We start from the raw sequence: 19,490 nt of genomic DNA on the forward strand, positions 1-19,490 counted from the left end.
TTATCAATCTGGAAGCTATTATGTTTCTTAAAGGTGATTTTTCCATTTGATTCATTGTACATTAATTTTATAGTTTAACTCTCGAATCAAATTTTATTTCCAAGTTCCTGGGACTATTTTATTGTTGCTCCCTTATATTACCTGGAAGTTTTAATCATACTAATTTTCAAAAATCCAAAATTTTTAGAACTTCACATTTTATAAATATTTTCCATGGTTTTACATTTTATGTTAGTCTGCAATAATCTTCCCTCTAGTAGATGTCCCACAGTTTGCTTAGCTATTCTCTTATTATTAATTAATAATAAATCTTTTATTATTACATTTCTTGAAAAAAATAGTCCATACAATATTTCCTTTCCATTATTTCCCATTCACTCTCTTTAAAAATTGTTTTAAATTATGTGAGTAATATATGAACACATTTTTCACGAAAAAAGTTAAAATATTACAGACAAGGTTAAAGTTCTCTATGTCTATTATCCACAATCACAGTCTCCTTTATCTCCCTTCCCAAAGGTAATCACTGTTATAGGATTGGTTTGTATCCTTCCAGATTTTTTCCTGTGGATTTACAAATATATGTAGAAATGCATACAAAATATTGCTGTTTTCTGTGTATTCTTTTAATATAAACAATATTATACTGTACCTATTGTTGTGCAGATTGCCTTATTCATCCAAACTTACGTCATGGAGATCTAGTCATGTTATTCCATAGAGATCTACCTCATACACCATGGTTTGTGTAGGCATTCCTCTACTGATGAGCGTTTAGTTTGTTTTCAGGTTAGAACTCTTGAAAACAGTGCTTCAGCGAACATAGATATATGTCTTCTTGTGAGTGCATACAGGTATTTTGGAAAGAGGCATTTAAATTTTCATATAACCGAAAGCCATTTAAATTATCTGCACCAACCAGAGTGTATGAAAGTCTCCATTCCCCCATCCTTATCAGTACTTGATATTATTAAACTTTAATTTTGAGCGATCTGATTGATGCAAGATGGTATCTTACTTTGTTTCATTTACCTGAATACAAATGTCTTTGAGCATCTTTTTATGTTTATTTTATTTAAATTTTTTATATTATGTTTGTTTATTTAATTTTATTTCTTCTGGTTAATAATGGTTTATATACTTAATCATTTCGCTATTGGGTAGTTTTTCTTATTGATTTATAGGAATTTTTAAAAATTATATAATCTGGATTTTAACTTTTTTGAAAAAGAAATCTAAAAGGGATATTGCACATGTTTTCTTATAAGTGATTTGTCTATTAACATTATGGTGTCTTTTTTTCATATAGCTTTTATTTTATTTTATTTTTTTCTTTGAGGAGATCAGCCCTGTGCTAACATCTGCCAATCCTCCTCCTTTTTTGCTGAGGAAGACTGGCCCTGGGCTGACATCCGTGCCCATCTTCCTCCACTTTATATGGGACGCCCTCACAGCATGGCCCGCCAAGCAGTGCATCGGTGCACGCCCGGGATCCGAACCGGGCAAGCCCGGGCCGCCACAGCAGAGCACGTGCACTTAACTGCTTGTGCCTCTGGGCCGGCCCCAGCTTTTATTTTTAATGAAGTCAAATTTATGAGTCTTTTCCTTTTTTCTTATTTTAGAAGGCTTTTATAGTAGGATGAATGGTGGCCTCCCAAAATATATGTCCACCTGGGACTTGTGAATGAGACCTTATTTGAAAAAAGGACTTTTGCAGATGTAATTAAGTAAAGGATCTGGAGATGAGATCATGCTGGATTTTCCTACTACGCCCTAAATCAATGACAAATGTCCTTATAAGAAAAGGAGAGGACACATAGGGAGGAGAAGGTGATGTGAAGACAGAGGCAGAGATGGAAGTAATGCATTTATAAGCCAAGGAATGCCAAGGATTGCCAGCAGCCACAAGAAGCTAGGAGAGAAGCGTGGAACAGATTCTTCCTCAGAGCCTTCAGAAGGAACCAACCCTGCTGACACCTTGATATCGGACTTCTGGCTTTCAGACTGTGAGAGAATAAATTTCTATTGTTTTAAACCACCTAGTTTGTGGTAATTTGTTATGGCAGCCCTAAGAAGCTAATAAAGCCTTCCTGCCCCCAAGATCATCAACACATTATCATTTTTTCTAATACTTTTATTGTTTTGCTTTTTATCCATAGCTTTTTAAATTCCTCGATGATTTATCTTTATAAATGGGTTTAGATAGAAATTTAACTTAGTATTTTCCTAAGTGGTTAGCCAGTTGTACTAACACCACCTAATGAGTTATTCTTTTCCTATTGATTTGAAATGCTATTTTGATTGTACCCATGGGTCTGTTTCTGGATCACTAGTCTGTTCCATTAATCTGTTTTTCTATTCCTTCATCAATATTGCACTGCCTTTGGGCCAGCCTGGTGGCGTAGCGGTTAAGTTTGCTCGTTCAGCTTCCATGGCCCCGGGGTTGGCTGGTTCGGATCCTGGGAGTGGACCTACTCACTGCTCATCAAGCCATGCTGAGGCGGTGTCCCATATAGAAGAGCTACAACTCTACAAGTATGATACACGACTATATACTGGGGCTTTGGGGAAAAAAAAAGAAAAAACAAAAGGGGGAAGATTTGCAACAGATGTTAGCACAGAGCCAATCTTCCTCAAAAAAAAAATATTGCACTGCTTTGGCTATTCTTGAGCTTTAATCTTTCATATGAACTTTAGAGATATCTGGTCAGGTTCTAAGGAAAATCCTGATTTTTATTGTGATTGCACTGAATTTATAGATTTGTCTGGGGATGTCGGCTGAAAGAGAGTCTAGGTGATATTTGTGAAGGAGTTTATTCAATAATCAGTGTGAGGACCAGGATTGTTAATTATTCCCTGAATCTCTAAGAAATGCAGCTGGGAAATGTGAGAGGGAGGTGCCCCTTTATCTTTTCCTGTTGTGGATCTGTCCAGCTGGCATCTGCAGTCATGAGATGCGGGGTTGCAAGGTCATTTTGACACAGGCTGAAGATGGCCTGCGTGGCTGCTTCACAGTACAGCATGGATTTTTATTGTACTGACTTAAAGCCTATATAGTTTGCTTGCTAGATTTGCCTGTTAGACCAGAGAGAGGGGTCCCAAAAAAATCTGTCAACAGAGAGAACGGACCTATTGACACTATTTAGCTTTCCTGTCTACAAACAATGTATATTTACTTATTCAGGCCTTCTTTTATTTCTTTCAATAAACTTTATAGTTTTATCCATGAAAGCCTTGCACTTTTTGTGTTAGGTTTATTTCTTGGTACTTTATAGTTTTTGTTGCTATTAAAAATAAGATTTTTTTCCTATTATATTTTAATTGGTTATTATTGTGTATAGGAAAAAAAATTTTGTATGTTTATCTTATATCCACTCTCTATGTTAGCTAACTAGATGTAATGGTTTAAAGGTGATGTTTTTGGGTTTTCTAGATATACAGTCGTATCATTTGCAAATAGTAACAGTTGGGTCTTTACCTTTCAAATCTTTATAACTCTTATAGTGGGGATAGTGGTTATCCTGTCTTGTTTCTGACTTTAATGGACTGGTTCTAATGTTTCACCATTAAATGTGTCTGCATTAGGTTTCCAGAAGATACCATTTATCACTTTAAAATAATTTCTTTCTCTCCTTGGTTTCTTAAAACTTTATCATTAATATTATTATGAATGAATTTTGAGTTTTATGGATGTTTTTGCTGCGTGTATTGAAAAAATCATATAGTTTATTCCTTTACTTGGTTAACGTGTGAATTATATCGAATTGATAGGTTTCCTTATGGTGAACCATATTTTTATTCCTCGGATAAATCACACTTGGTCATGATGCACTATTCTTTTAATATGCACTAGATTCAATTTACTAATATTTTATTTAGGATTTTTGCATCTTTGTTTTTAAATTATATTGGCCTATAATTTTCTATTTTTATGGTATCCTTTTTTGGTTTCAGTATCAAGGTTATGCTTGCTTGTGAAATGAGTTTGGTAGTTTCCCATCTTTTTCTGTTCTCTAAAAGTGTTTATATGAAATGAAAATGATATTTTCCTTGAAGTTTTGGTAGAACTCGCCTGGTAGAACTCACTCACCTAGTGTCTTTTGGGAACAGGTGGATTTGTGAAAATTATTTCAATTTCTTTTCTGGTTATTGCATTATACAGATTTTCAATTTCTTCTAGGGTCAATGTTGGTAATTAATATTTTCCTAGAAGCCTGCCAATTTAATCCAGGTCAGGGTTTCTCAATCTTGGCACTATCGACATTTTGTGCTAGATGATTCTTGGTTGCGGGGGCTGTCCTGTGCATTGTAGAATATTTAGCAGCATTCCTGGTCTCGACCAACTAGATCTCAGTAGCACCCCTGCCTACTAGGTTGTGACAACCAATATCTAGATCTTCCAAATATCCTTTGGGGGGCAAAATTTATTAGTATAAAGTTATGCAAAACTTTGCTTATAACTTTTAAGTCTCCTCTGAATCTGAATCATGTCCCCCTTTTTGCTCCTGACCTACTTTATTTGTGCCTTCTCTCTTTTTTATATGATGAACCTCCCAGAAGTTTGTCTACTTTATTAATCTTTGCCCAGAGCCAGTTCCTAGCTTTATTGATTGATTATATCTTTATTTTTGTATTCCATGTGACCTAATGAATGGAAAAATTTTTAAATATTTTGTGACAAAAATAGAATGTATAATACAATGAACTCATCACCTAGCTTCAACAATTATCAACTAATAGCTAATCTTGTTTCTGTCATTTATACTCTCACCTTCTCTTACCCCCATATTATTTTGAAGCAAATCTCAGACTTCATATCCTTTCATCCATAAATATTGTATACCTATAAAAGATAAGAAAGCTTTATTAAATATAACCACACTACCATTATTACACCTAAAAATACAATTCCTTAATGTCATCAAGTAGCCTTTCTTTGTTCAAATTTCCCAAATGTTTCATAAATGCTTGTGTGTGTGTGTGTGTGTGTGTATGTGTGTGAGAGAGAGAGAGAGAAAAAGAGAAAGAGAATCAGGATCCAGATAAAGTCCATGCATTGCATTTGATTGATATGTCTCATAAGTGTTTTAAGTCTCTTTTAAGCGATAGGTTTCTCCTCTCATTGCTCCTTTTTTCCTTGCAATTTGTTTAATAAATACAGTTGTTTGTCCTGTAGGGTTTCCCCAGTTGGACTTTGCTGATTCTATTCCCACGGTACTGTTTAACATATTCTCCCTCTTCTGTATTTCCTACAAATTGGTGCTTCACTTTAAAGGTTTAATCAAATTCAGTTCAATTTTCTTGGCTAGACTGCTCATATGGAGTTCTCCCATCAGGAGGCACGTATATAATGTCTAGTTGTCCCTCAATGGCTAGATTCATTAATTCATTAAGAGTTACGAAATAGTGATATTCTATGAGTCCATATTCATTTATGAGCTGAAATTCTTTTATAAAGAGAAACTCCCCCTCATCTACTATTTGGTACCTACTGGTACAGTTTGCATAGGAATGGCAGGATAAATGCTTGATTCTTTCCCTTTATTTACTGGTTTTCAAAATAATGAGTTGCTTCCCTATCATCTTTCAAATGTGACCTTTTTTAAAGTATTATCATAAACATATGGATTTAAACATTTGATGTATTTCAGTACATTACAGTTATTCTCCTTACTGATGCTCAAATTGTCCCATCTTTGGCATCTACACACTGGCCCCTGTGTCCTTTAGATACAACCCTAGTAGTCTGTGATAGCCTCCTTCCTTTCTGAGAATGCAAGATATTGGAGGCTCTACTTGTACATTTCCTGCCCCAGACTAGAAATCAGCCATTTCTCGCAGGAGTCCTGGTTCCTTTTAGTGTGAAATGGTATTTGGAAATCAAAATCTGGGTCCTGGGCATCATGATCCTTCCAATTAAAATTCAAGACCTAGGGGCTGGCCCTGTAGCCTAGTGGTTAAGTTTGACACACTCCAATTCAGCGGCCTGGGTTTGGTTCCTGGGTGTGGACCTACACCACTCATCAGCAGCCATGATGTGGAGGTGACCCACATACAAAATAGAGGAAGATTGGCATAGATGTTAGCTCAGGGTGAATCTTCTTCAAGCGAAAAGAGGAAGATTAACAAGAGATGTTAGCTCAGGACAAATCTTCCTCAACAAAAACAAATATAAATAAATAAATAAATAAATAAATAAATAAATAAATAAATAAATAAATAAATAACAGTATGTCCCCTTCCTGGTTTCAGTTCATTGCTTGTTCATAAAATAAAATAAAATAAAATAAAATTCAGGACCTATAATCTGATTTTTACTTAACCTCAACAATGTATATCTCCTTTCTCCCACAATAAAAATCCTGATTCTCAAAACAACAACATAATCACTCACTTGTTTTATCCCACAATATACAGACAACAATTTCAGGATAACAATACCAGTACAGCACCACCAAAAACATGATTACTACAAAGAGTCTAAGATTCTTTTGCAGATATTTTTGTCCTTACCTTAAGATGTATCCTTTTAGTGATATATATTAATGTTGCTGTGTTTTAAAGTCACTTTCTGTGTTATTATGTCACCATCTGGATACACAGTTTCATTTTACTTTTGATTTTTAAGGATTGCTTTTTTTAAAAAAAATGATTTCACAATTGTGTAATATATTTACATGGTTCCAAACTCAAATCTACAGAACAAAGTATACTCAAAGAAATCTAGTTTTTATCCCTGCCTTTTTATGCTATTCCTTCCCACTCCCTATAGGTAACCATTTTTTCTTTATTTTATGTTTTATCTTTCCCTTTTATATAAACAAATATATATAGATGCATTTCTATCTCTTCCCTTCTTATGTAGGTGGTATCATATTGTGCACGCTTTTCTCCTCCTTTTTTTTTAAATGAACAATATGTCCCAGAGATCACTCCATCAGAGTATATAGAGATATTCTTCGTTCCTTTTTAAAGCTGCATAGTACTTCATTTTGTGGATCTACCAGACCTCTGCTGATGGCACATTTGGGTTGTTTCTAGTCTTCTGCTATTATGAATAATGCTGCAGCAAATAGCCTTGTGCATGTCTCCTATTCATTCTTAAAATCTGCCTTTTAATTTATGAATTCCATCTGTTTAAATGTATTTTGATTGCCATATTTGGAGAGTTGATTCTACCACTTTGTTTTGTGTTTTCTTTTTACTACATTTTTTGACCTTTTTTTCCTTCTCTTGAATTGATAAAGCTTTCTATAGTCCCTTTTGTTTCCCTTGTTGGCTTAGAAACTGTAGTTTGCATTTGTATTCTTTTAGTGGTTGCCCTTAATTTTTAATATATAGACTTAAGAATAAAAGGTTTCAACATATCTAAAATAATTTAGTATTTCTATTCTTTCAAACACAACAAGGTTTGTAGCAAGTTTTACTGACTCATTGAACAACCCCTCTTTCCTCATCTTGATATTATTGCCTAGAATCTTAGATTTATCTTTAATTTTATTTACCTTTTCTTAAATAGGTAATACATTCATATGGTTCAAAACCCAAACAACAATAAAAGGTATATAGTGAAAAGTCTTGCTCCTATTCCTCTCCCATCTTTCCCATTCACCTTATCCACCCAGTTAATCCCAATAAATGCATGTTTTCCAGAGTTTCTTTATGTAACTATGAATATATTCTCTGATTTTATCTCCTTCTTACATAGTATAGCATACTATACACTCTGTTTGGCACCTTGATTTTTTTTTTTTCGCTTAGCAATACATCTTGGTGATCTTTCTGTATCAGTACAAATAGAACTTCCTCATTCTTTTATATGTCATAGTATTCCATTTTATGGCTGATCCTTAATTTATCTAATCAGTATCCTGTTAATAGATACTTGGATTGTTTCCAATCTTTTGCTATTATAAAAATTTGAAATTAATAACCTTGTACATATTTTATTTTATATGTGTTCAGGTATATTGGTAGAGTAAATGCCCAGAAGTTGGATTGTTGGTTCAATGGAAAATGTATTTTTTATTTCAACAAATATTGCCAAATTACCCTTTATCAGGGCAGTATTAGTTTGCATTCCCACTGGGAATATATGAGAGTGTCTAATTTCCCACAGCCTTGCTAATAAAGTTTGTTATCCATTTTGGGGGTGATTGCAAGTCTTAGTAGTTACGTTTTGCATTTTTATTATTGTGAGGGGAGACAAGAATCTTTGAGGGCCATTTACATTTTCTTTTCTGTTATTTGTCTGTTTATGAGTTTTGCCTATTTTTTTTTTTTTTTTTTTTTTTTTTTTTTTTTTTTGTGAGGAGATCAGCCCTGAGCTAACATCCGCCAATCCTCCTCTTTTTTTTTGCTGAGGAAGACGGCCCTGGGCTAACATCGGTGCCCATCTTCCTCCACTTTATATGGGACGCCGCCACAGCATGGCTTACCAAGCAGTGCGTCGGTGCGCGCCCGGGATCCGAACCAGCGAACCCCGGGCCGCCGCAGCGGAGCGCGCGCACTTAACCGCTTGCGCCACCGGGCCGGCCCCGAGTTTTGCCTATTTTTTTAATTGAGTTGTTGGTGTTTTATCAAATACTAGGGCATCTTCTATGGCATCTGGATCTTGAATCATAGAAAGGCTTTCCCTGAAACTCCAAGTTTATCAAGGAATTCTCCCATGTTTTCTTCTAGTGCTCTGTTATTACTTCATTTTTTACATTCAAATCATTGATTCATTTGCAGTTTATGCTGGTGTACAGTGTGAGGTCTGGATCTATTTTACGTTTTCAGATGGCTACCTTGTTGTCCCAACTATTTATTGAATAGTCCATCTTTTCTCCACCAATTTAAGATGCCGTTTTCATCATTTCCTAAATTTCAATATGTATTTGTTTCTACTTATGAACTTTCTATTCTGTTTAATTGGTCTACATGTCTATTTATATGCCAGTAACTTTTGTTTTTAATGATTGAAGCTTCAAAATATTTTGATATCTGATAGGGCTACCCGCCACTATTCTTTTCTCCAGGATTTCCTGGTTATTTTTGCTTATTTATTTTTCTATATGAACTTATAATCAGCTTATCTAATTTTATTTTATTTTAATCTTAAAAAATAGATGATATTTTTATTAGGGTGATGTTAAATTAACAAATTACTACTTTGTACAGGGTAGCAATAAAATTCAGAAACATAGACAACTACACATAATAATTACATTATAATGCATGATATGTTTAATGTTTAGTTTAATTCATAGTTCAATGCACTGTGCAGAATTGCTATGAACACAGTGCATTAATGCAGCATATCCAGCAATCCTTGCACAATGCATCTTTGGTGCATTGCCTCAGATATTTTGTGTCTCTGCTTTTCACTGAATAAACTTGTGCCTTTAGCATATCCTGGCAAAGGTAATGAAGGGGGTTCAATCTGTAAAATATACATATATGTAATATGCTGTATATATTATATGTAATATTTTAAAAATTCTATGTTTCCAGAAAAAACTAGGAAAGACCGAGAAACTGCCACAGATCAGAGGAGGCTAAGGGGCCATGACAACTAAGTGTAATAGGGAACACTGGATTGGATCCTAGAACACAAAAAGGATATTAATGGAAAAACTGGTGAAATCCAAATAAAGTTTGGGGTTTAGTTAATAGTAATGTAACAATGTTGGTTTCTCAGTTTTGATACATGTACTACTGTGATGTAAGATTATAACATCAGGAGAAACTGAAACTGGGTGAAGGGAATACAAGAGTTCTCTGTACTACCTTTGCAATTCTTCTGTGAGTCTGAAAATATTCCAAAATAGTTTATTTTTTTAAAAATCTGTGTTTCTAGGGGTGGCCCCGTGGCTTAGCAGTTAAGTGCGCGCGCTTCGCTGCTGGCGGCCCAGGTTCGGATCCCGGGCGTGCACCGACGCACTGCTTCTCCGGCCATGCTGAGGCCGCGTCCCACGTACAGCAATTAGAAGGAAGTGCAGCTATGACATACAACTATCTACTGGGGCTTTGGGGGAAAAATAAAATTATAAAGAAAAATCTATGTTTCTAGAGTTTATGGTTACCCTGTATCATAATTATGTATTTATCTCCCTCACTAGACGGTGAGAATTTCCAGAGCATGGACCATTCAGCACTATTCCTGTGCTCATCGATAGTGATTAGGGACAACTGGAGGATGATTAAGCCAAGAAGACAGTAAGAGGTTCTGGAAAAAGTATCAAGTTGTTGTTTTCCCTACTTTACATAGCATACCGTTCAATTTAATAAACCAAATGTGTTGCCAATAAACATTTTTATTGTCTCTGTCTTCCATCCAGGCAGACTTAAAGAAAAAGATATTTGGGAAACCTGCCCTAAAAAGCTGAGAGCCCCCTTTTTTCTGCACTTGCTCATCTTCACTCACTTTTTTAAAGTGCTCTTCCTCCTTGCCTCAAAGGTTTTGGCACAGTAGTTTTGAAGAAGTGGAATGAACAGTGGCCTTGGGTTCTAGTCTGGACTCTCACTTCCTGGCTGTGTAACCTTGGGTAAATTACTTAATCTCTATGAGCTTGTTTTTCATCTCCCTAATAGGATTAAATGAGAAAGTATATGTGATATATGGTATAAGTCTGAGATACTAGGCAGCTTTCTACACTTCTTTGTGAGTGTACAATTTTTTTCCTGCCAAACTTTCTCTTTCTCCAGTGTTCCCTCTGTAAATAGCACCATTCCCTACCCACTTGCCCAAAACAGAGCCCAAGTCATCCTTGACTCCTTCCTCTCTCTAATACCTCCTTCTTGCATTTCAAAATTGTCACCAAGTTCTATAGATTCTAATTCCTAAATATCTGATCCATCCTCTCATTTTGATCCCCACCGTCACTGCCTTAGTTTCTCCCTGGACTATAGTAGCAGCCTCTTGTCTCCCTGCCTTCACATTTGTTTCCCATTTTTCATACTGCTTTCAAATTGATCTTTTAAATACAAATTTGGCTTTGTTACTCAACTTAAAATTCTCCCATGGATTCGGATAGCCTTTAGGATAAATCCAAAATCTTTAGCATGACATTGTGATCTAGGCTGTGTGTCCATCCAGCTGCATTTCTCTCCAGTCTGCTATATCCCTCGGCTGTAGCTAACTTGAATTATTTGCAGTTGCCTGAAATCACTGTGCATTCTCTTACAATTATGCTACTCCCTCTGTCTGGAAGACTTGCGTTCACCCATTTTTAAAAATTTGCTAAATCTTGTGGTCAGTTCTTTGTCCTCATCTTACTTGACCTATCAGCAGCATTTGACACACTTGATCACTCCCTCTTTGATTAATTTTCTTCACCCAGCTTTTAGAATAGCATACACTTCCAATTTTTCTCATATTACACAGCAGTCGTTCTTTCTTATTTTCCCTTGCTGCTTCTTCCTCTTCTCCTCAACCTATTAATATTGCAATGCTTCAGGGCTCACTCCTTGAATCCTTCTTTTCTTCTTTAACTAAAACAATCATTTGCTTGGTGGTCTCATCCAGTTTCAAGCTTTAGATACCGTTTATATGTCATGACTCCCACATTTATAACTCCAGCTCAGAACTGTCTCTTGAACTCCAGATTCATATATCCAACTACCTACTTGTGTTCTCCACTTGAATGTTAAATAGACATCTCAAATTTAGTATGTTCAAAATTGAACTCCTTATCTATCTTCCCCAAACCTGCTCTATACACAGTTTTCCCATCTCAGTTGATGGCAACTCCATTCTTCCAGTTACTCAAGCCAAAATCCTTGGAGTCATTCTTAATACCTCTCTTTCTCCCTGACCTATGTCCAAACTTTTAGGAAATCCAGTTGATTCTACCTTCAAAATATATCCAGAAGCCTACCATTTTTCACCACCTCAACTGATATCACCCTGGTTTGAACCAACATCATCTCTCACTTGGATTACTGCAAAAACTTCTTAACTGGTATTCCTGCTTCAACTCTTGCCTCTTTCCCCAAGCCTATTTTCAACACAGTAGTCAGTGATAAAACATTGAATCATATCATATTAAAACATTAAATAACACATTCCTCTTCTCAAAATTTTGCAATGACACCCCATCCTATGTCATTCAGAGTAAAACCCAAAGTTATCATAATTTTTTTATGAGATACCACCTAATTGGCTTCCCTATCCTCTCAGCTCTCTAGCCTCCCTCGTTCTATTCTCTCTCTCATTCACTGGGCTCCAGCAGTAGTGACCTTGCTGTTTCTCCAACCACCTTCCATGTTAGGGCCTTTCTATAATTCTTCCCTCCACCTGGAGCACTATTTCCCCAGATATTCACTTGGCTAATTTCCTCAGCTACTTCAAGTTTTTACTCAACTTGCACCTCCTCAGTGAGGTCAGCCATGATTATCCTATTTAATACTGCAACCTGACTACCTTTCCTCACACACTCCCTATCTCTGCTAGACTTTTTATTTTTTCTTCCATAGCACTTATTGCCTTATAACATACGATATATGTTTTACTTATTTATTTTTTATTGCAAGTCTCCCCCTGATAAAATATAAGCGCTTACTAAGGCAGGGATCTTGGTCTGTTACGTTCAGTGATTTATCCCAAGTGCCTAGAACAGCACCTGGCACATGGTAAGCATTCAGTAAATAATTATTGAATAAAAATTTTCAGTTTGGTGTGATCCTTCCAGATGTTTTCCTATGAATTTATGTACATATATACAGACCCAGAGAAATAATAATAATAGCAATAGTGTATGTTTTTATATCTCATATGTGAACTTCAAGACAACTCAGGTGTCACCTCCTACCAGCCTAGGTTAAGTACCTGTTGTTACAATTCCCTCAATCATAACACTTAGTGCACTATATTGTAATTATCTAATTACTTGTCTGTCTTCCTCATTAGACTGTCTGTGAGCTCCTTGAGGATAGGAACCATGGTTTATTCATCTCTGTATCCCCAGAGGATGACTCATGGCAGGCACATAATATATGTTGAACGGGTACATGTACGAATAAATGACTCTTTGTCTGGAAGAAGGGTAACTTCACTTTCTCAGTACTGTAGTCCTCTATTATAGAGCTGTGTCTTACTCTTAGCAAGCTCAATAAATAAAATATATGAAAATTCAGCTTTACTCAAAAGATGTAACAGTTTGCTTTAAAAGTAGTTAATTTATAAAATTATCCTCAAGAGAATTTTTCTAAACAGCAAGTGCCTTGCGTGTAGAAGAACAGAAGATTTGCCATAATAAGGCAAACCTACCCTCTCCTCAGCTCAGGATTGGTACTTGGCAGAGGCATGAATATTAGTGTGTCTGAAGGTAAGGTTATACCACTGATGTCATTCTCAAAATGTTAGAAGTACAGGCCACCCACCCCAGCATCCAAGCTTCTCAATAGCATGTTACAGAGAAAGAGAAGGTAACTAAAGTTTACTTAGATCCTATTATGTACTAGGTACATTCCACATGTCAATCTTATTTAATCATAAAAAAAAAAAACTCTAGGAGGAAGATGCTGTTGTCCCGTCTTACAGATGAGAATGTTGAGCTTAGATTAGTACCTTGCCTATGATCACACATGGAGCCAGGATAAAGGTAAAATATAGGCTTAATATTAACTGTCTTTGCCTGAGTCAATTACCATATTCCAGACTGACTATTCAAACAGTCTTGTCAAGCTGGAGGTATGACCTAGAGTAGGACAGTGTTAAGAGTCCTGTTCTAGACCATAGATTGATCAGTAAGATAGGGGAATAAATATAGGCAGGGGATTTTCACAGGGGCAGGCAGACTGGGAGGAAGTTATTGGTGAGAAACGTTCAGTGTGCTGGCAGAGTGTGAAAGAGTTGCTAGGCTAAAATTGTAACCGAAGGAGTAGAGGAGGGGGAGAGGAAAGGTAGCAGCTGCCTCAGAGGCAGCTGTTATGATGGTACTGAAAGAAGTTTGCTGCCAAGGGTTGTTTATGAATTGTGGCTTAGGGTTTCCAAGTACTCTCCTGTGTTTAGTTTGAATGTTCTTAAATACGGGGGTTAGGGAGATGTGGTGCAGAGGCTGTGCCTCCTGTAGTCCTAGATTTCTTTCTTTTTATTCTTGAGAATTTTTTTATTGTGGTAAAATATATGTAACATAGAATTTGCCATTTTAACCATTCTTAAGTGTATAATTCAGTGGCATTAATTATATTTACATTGTTGTACGACAATTACCACTATCTATTTCCAAAACTTTTTCACCACGCCAGACAGAAACTCTGTACTCATTAGGCAATAACTCCCCATTTCCCCTCTCCCACAGCCCCTGGTAACCTCTAATCTACTCTATGTCTCTATGAATTTGCCTATTAAAGATATTTCATATAAGTGGAATCATACAATATTTGTCCTTTTGTGTCTGACTGATTTCACTTAGCGTAATGTTTTCCAGGTTCATCCATATTGTAGCATATGTCAGAACTTCTTTCTTTTCTACAGCTGAACAATATTCCATTGCATGTATATACCACATTTTGTTTATTCATTCATCTATTGATGGACCCTTGGGTTGTTTCCACCTTTTGTCTATTGTGAATAATGCTGTAATGAACATTGGCATATAAGTATCTGTTTCAGATTCTATTTCCAATTCTTTTGGGTATATACCTAGGAGAGAAATTGCTAGGTCATATGGTAATTCTATGTTTAACTTTTTGAGGAACTGCAAACTGTTTTTCACAGTGGCCGCACCATTTTACATTCTCACCAGCAAGGTACAAGGGTTCCAATTTCTCCACATCCTTGCCAACACTTATTTTTCTTTTTTAAGAAATTATAGATGTGAAGTGGTATGGGTGGTATCTAATTGTGGTTTTCATTTGCATTTCCCTAACGACTAATGATGTTGGGCTTATTGGCCATTTGTATATCTTCTTTGGAGAAATGTCTCTTCAAGTCCTTTGCCCATTTTTAAAATTAATTGCATTGTTGTTCTTCTTCTTGTTGAGTTGTAGGAGTCCCTTATATATTCTATATATTAAACTTTATCAGATATGTGATTTGCAAATATTTTCTACCATTCTGTAGGTTGTCCTTTCACTTTTTTGATACTGTTCTTTATACACAGAAGTGTTTTAATTTTGATGAAGTCCCATTTATCTATTTTTTCTTTTGGTGTCATATTTAAGAATCCATTGCCAAATTCAAAGTTATGAAGATTTATCCCTATGTTTTCTTCAGAGAGTTTTCGGATATTGGTTCTTATATTTAGGTCGTTGATCCATTTTGAGTTAATTTTTGTATATGTGTGAGGTGGGCTAAAATTCATTCTTTTGCATGTGGAAATCAGTTGTCCCAGTAATATTTGTTGAAGAGACTGTTCTTTCCCCCTTGAATGGACTTGGCACACTTGTCAAAAATCAATTTGTCATAGATGTGTGGGTTTATTTCTGGACACTCAGTTTTATTACATTGGTCTACATTTCTATCCTTTGCTGGTACCATACTATTTTGATTACTGTAGCTAGCTTAGTAGTAAGTTTTAAAGTTGGGAAGTGTCAGTCCTCTGACTTTGTTCTTTTTCAAGACTGTTTTGGCTATTTGAGGCCCCTTGAAATTCCAATGAATTTGAGGATTGGCTTTTCCATTTCTGCAAAAAAGGCTGTTGGAATTTTGATAGCGATTGTGTTGAATCTGTAGATTGCTTTGGATAGTAATACCATCTTAACAATTTTAAGTTTTTCAATCCATGAACACAGAATATCTTTCCGTTTATTTAGGCTTTCTTTAATTTCTTTCAGCAATGTTTTGTAGTTTTCAATTTGCGAGTTTTTCACCTCCTTGATTAAATTTATTCCCCAGGTATTTTACTCTTTTAGGTGCTACTGTAAGTGGAATTGGACTTTCTTAATGTCTTTTTTATTGAGATATAATTGACATATAACATCATATTAGTTTCAAGTGTACAACATAATGATTCAATATTTGTATATATTGCAAAATGATCATCACAATAAGTCTAGTTAACAGCCATCACCAACTTAGTTACAAATGTTTTTCTTGTGATAAGAACTTTTAAGATTTACTCTACTAGCAAATTTCAAATATGCAATATAGTATTGTTAACTATAGTCATCTTGCTATATATTACATTCCTAGGACTTATTTATTTTATAACTGGAAGTTTATACCTTTTGAGCACTTTTACTCATTTTTGCCCACCTCCAACCCCCTGCCTCTGGCAACCACCAATCTGTTCTCTATATCTATGAATTCAGTTTTTTTTTAAGATTCCACATGTAAGTGAGATCATACGGTATTTGTCTTTATCTGTCTGACATCTCACTTAGCATAGTGCCCTCAAGATCCATTCATGTTGTCGGAGATGGCAGGATTTCCTTCTTTTTAATGGCTGAAAATATTTGATTGTATACATATATCACATTTTCTTTATACATTCATCCACTGATGTACTTAGGTTATTTCTATATCCTGGCTATTATAAATAATGCTGCAATGAACATGGGGGTGCATATATTTTTTTGAATTAGTGTTTTTGGCTTTTGTGGATAAATACCCAGAAGTGGAATTGCTGGATCTTATGGTAGTTCTATTTTTTGTGTGTGTGAGGAAGATTAGCCCTGAGCTAATATCTGTTTCCAATCCTTCTATTCTTGCTGAGGAAGATTGGCCTTGGGCTAACATCCATGCCCATCTTCCTCTACTTTATATGGGATGCTGCCACAGCATGCTTAGTTAATAAGCAGTGCGTAGGTCCGTGCCCAGGATCCGAAACTGTGGACCCTGGGCCACCGAAGTGGAGCACGCGAACTTAACCACTACACCACCAGGCCGGCCCCTGGTAGTTCTATTTTCAGTTTTTTGAAGAACCTTTACATTGTTTTCCATAATGGCTGCACAAATTTACATTCCCTCCAACAGTGCACAAGGGTTCCCTTTTCTCCACATCCTGGGCAACACTTGTTATCTCTTCTCTTTTTGATAATAGCCATTCTAACAGGTGTGAGTTGATACCTCATTGTGGTTTTGATTTGCATTTCCCTGATGATTAGTGATGTCGAGCACCTTTTCATGTACCTGTTGGCTATGTATATGTCTTCTTTGGAAAAATATCTATTCAGATCCTCTGCCCATTTTTAAATTGGATTGTTTGTTTTTCTGCTACTGAGTTGTATGAGTTCTTTATATATTTTAAATATTAACCCCTTATTAGATATATGAGTTGCAAATATTTTCTACCATTTTGTAGGTTATTCTTTCATTTTGTTGATGGTTTTCTTTGCTGTGCAGAAGCTTTTTAGTTTGATGAAGTCTCACTTGTCTATTTTTGCTTTTGTTGTTAAATCCAAAAAATCATCACCAAGACTGACGTCAAAGAGCTAACTGCCTGTTTTTTTCTAAGAGTTTTATGGTTTCAGGTCTTACATTCAAAGCTTTAATCCATTTTGAGTTAATTTTTGTATATGGTGTAATATAGTGGTCCAGTTTAATTCTTTTGCACGTAGCTGTTCCCAAGCCCACTTATTGAAGAGACTGTCGTTTCCTCCTTGTATATTCTGGGCACCTTTGTCATAAATTAATTGACCATAAATGCATGGGTTTATTTCTGGGTTCTCTATTCTGTTCCATTGATTTATGTCTGCTTTTATGCCAACACCATAATGTTTTTGACTACTCTAGCTTTATAATACAGTTGAAATCAGGAAGCATGATACCTTCTGCTTTGTTCTTCTTTCTCAAGATTGCTTTGGCTATTGCATTGGTCTTTTGTGGTTCCATACAAATTTTAGGATTGTTTGTTCTATTTCTGTGAAAAATACCATTGGAATTTTATATGGATTGCATCAAATCTGTAGATTGTTTTGGATAGTGTCAACACAAAATAACCAATAACCATTCTATAGGTAAGAGAAATAAGGTGAGTTTTACTTGAGCCAGAGTGAGGATTATAACCTGGGAAGGCCTTAAAAAGCATTCTGGAGAAGCATGGTTTTCAGTACAGTTTTATATCTTTTTAGAACAAAGAACATCCATTAAACACACTCAGGATACATTTTCATCAAAGTTTCAAAGAGGTATTTAGCTGCAAATTAGCAGGTCAACAGGACCCTGATGTCAGAAAAGGCACTAATCCAGGTGTTACCAATAGGGCTTTACCAATAGGGCGTAGGAGGGGAAGTATGTATTCTCATCTTAAGAGAGTGCATGTTTTACTATAATGGTTAAGTAGATGTACAATGTATGTTTGATAGGCCATAGTCAGGCTTTTCAGTTCAAGCCAAATCAGTCTTGAACTGAATAGTTACCCCGTATACCTCAATATGTGAAAATCTCTTGTCATTTTCCCCTTTCGATCAATAATCTTTTCATAGAAAGCATTTCTGATCAAAATATTGTCCCTCGGTGCCAGAGTGGTTGCTGCCTGCCCTGGGCCCATCATGTCCCTCAGTGCTAGGCTTTTATTTCATCAATTTGCCCAGTTATCCACATTGGGGAGAAATAGTCAGATATAATGGACAAGAATAGAGATATATAGTAACAAGGGAAGCATTTCATAGGTTATGTAATTTATCATATTTTTAGATTTATTGCATGAACAAGCATTGTGAATGTGCTTTTACATGACTTCCTATAGTTACATTGTTTATAACAATTATAGAACAGGTAATCCAGTACTTGAAATGATTAGCTTAAAAATGAATTCTTAGGCATAGCCTTAATAAGAAAAAGAAATTCATCCAGGGTTGTAAGATCGATCCACCATCTCAAGTCGCTGAGCAGTCATTACTCTAGTTTGCATGCCAGTCTTACAACACTGAATAAAGAAAACAGTAATTAGTTTGAATATTATGACTAATACAAAGAATTCCAAGGAGTAATAGAAATAGGGATTACAATCCTGGTCGGAAATGGAAGCCAATATTGGAAGGGAGCCAACTAAACAAATCAAGACTAGGTGTAGTGTCGCTTAGGGCATTCACCTACTTTTTCACGTGCTTTAGCAGAGATGACACATTGGAAGATTCATCAGGTATAAAATCACAGCATTCAGTTTGAATGATTGCACATGTACCACCTCAGGATGCGGTTAAAATATCTAAAGCCATTCTATTTTAAAGGGCAGACTTTCTCGTTAAAGACGTTTCAGTATTTAATAAGACTATTCCTGCTTGATGATCATCAAGGGCTCTTTGAGTAAATTTAGTCAGGGCTTATATATATATGATATATGACATCTTATAGCCTCAAAGAGGAGTAAATATAGCCACTAGGTGGCCATAAGTGGAACACTGAACGAGCCCATCTGGCCTTAAGGAGAGGAAGATTGGCAACACTTATTAATTCAGGGCGAATCCTTCCCTGCATCCAAGGGAAACTCAGGGTGTAGTGTCCTAGCCATCTGGGCAGTAGCCCAGGCCAGAAGTTTGTTCTACATAACCATTGAGTTCCACTAGGAGCCACCCAATAAATGCCTGGCCTTCAAGACCAGTCTGTTTCAAACCCATCT

Source organism: Diceros bicornis, chromosome X (genome assembly GCF_020826845.1).
Source record: "Diceros bicornis minor isolate mBicDic1 chromosome X, mDicBic1.mat.cur, whole genome shotgun sequence".
Taxonomy (NCBI): domain Eukaryota; kingdom Metazoa; phylum Chordata; class Mammalia; order Perissodactyla; family Rhinocerotidae; genus Diceros; species Diceros bicornis.